The following is a 1,133-nucleotide window of genomic DNA, read 5'->3' as shown; positions in this document are numbered from 1 at the left end:
TATGGTGTTCGATGGGGGCATATCGCCAAAGGATCTTATAACTTGGGTCTAACTCAAGCATCCATTCTAATCTAAACTATGAATAAGTGTTACGTAAAGGCATCTCTCATTATATTGTTCATGGGCATGTGAAAAACATCTATGTTGTTGCTACATGAATCTTGACGATATCAATCTTAAAATAATTATTAGCCGTCGGCAATTTTATAAGATCCATTGTGTCATTGTCATATAAAATAATTATAGAAGACGAGAGCTTAATTAAAAAAAAACAAAAGATGAATTATTGAGATTATTGAATATTTGTTTAATCTTCTATGTTAATTGTGGACTTCTAAATAGTTAGTTAGTCTAGTGCTTATAAGTTAATTGAATGTATAATTAATTAATAATTGCAATAAGTGATTAACTAAGACAAAAGGCTTCACGATCATGAATGATAATTTGATTTTGTGAATTTTTTAATTCAATATAAAGTATTTGTCATTAACCTCTTAACATAGTTGAAATAGTTATTTGTATATATTTTCAAATAAAATATAAAGTTTTAGAATTTATTTATATATCCATAAAATGATAATGACATTTGGTAAATTAAGTTTACATATTCTTCTACGTTCTTCAAAGTTAATGGGCCTAGAGTCAATGGGCCGTCTCGTTACGCTTACAAGTTACTTCGGAAGCCGAAAAAAAAGCATTTAGAATTTATCAGAGCCAGGTTTCGATCCTGGGACCTGTGGGTTATGGGCCCACCACGCTTCCGCTGCGCCACTCTGATTCGTTGTTATTATCAAGAAATTATTTATTATTAAGGCCTACTATGTAAGTTCTGACTTAGAATGAGTTGGATTCTGGAGACCAGTTTGTTTGGGAGGGACTGGGTTGGAAATATGTTTAATTCACGTGCCTTGCCGAAAAATGGTAAAATGGTGGTGGGCCGTGGGCAGTCAGTCCGATGTGGCAGTGCTTTTCATTTTACTGGTTTCTCTTTTTTTCTTTGTTTTCTATGTTTTAAGTTTTATTTTAGTAAAAAAAATGGATATAAAAAAGATTTATTATCAAATTTCTAAAACCCTAAATCATTTGGAAAAATGTTGACAACTATAAAAGTTGAGGATAATCCGTTGCTTGTG

At 31.5% G+C, this 1,133-nt stretch overlaps 1 non-coding gene across 1 annotated transcript; it reads right to left on the bottom strand.

The window, feature by feature from the left end:
• Positions 1–706: 706 nt before the first annotated feature.
• Positions 707–778, bottom strand: TRNAM-CAU. The gene has a single exon. It is a non-coding gene; the product is annotated as a tRNA-Met (tRNA).
• Positions 779–1,133: the final 355 nt, after the last annotated feature.

The sequence above is a fragment of the Zingiber officinale genome, chromosome 9B (assembly GCF_018446385.1).
Source record: "Zingiber officinale cultivar Zhangliang chromosome 9B, Zo_v1.1, whole genome shotgun sequence".
Classification (NCBI taxonomy): Eukaryota; Viridiplantae; Streptophyta; class Magnoliopsida; order Zingiberales; family Zingiberaceae; genus Zingiber; species Zingiber officinale.
This window is presented reverse-complemented; position numbering and strand designations above follow the sequence as displayed.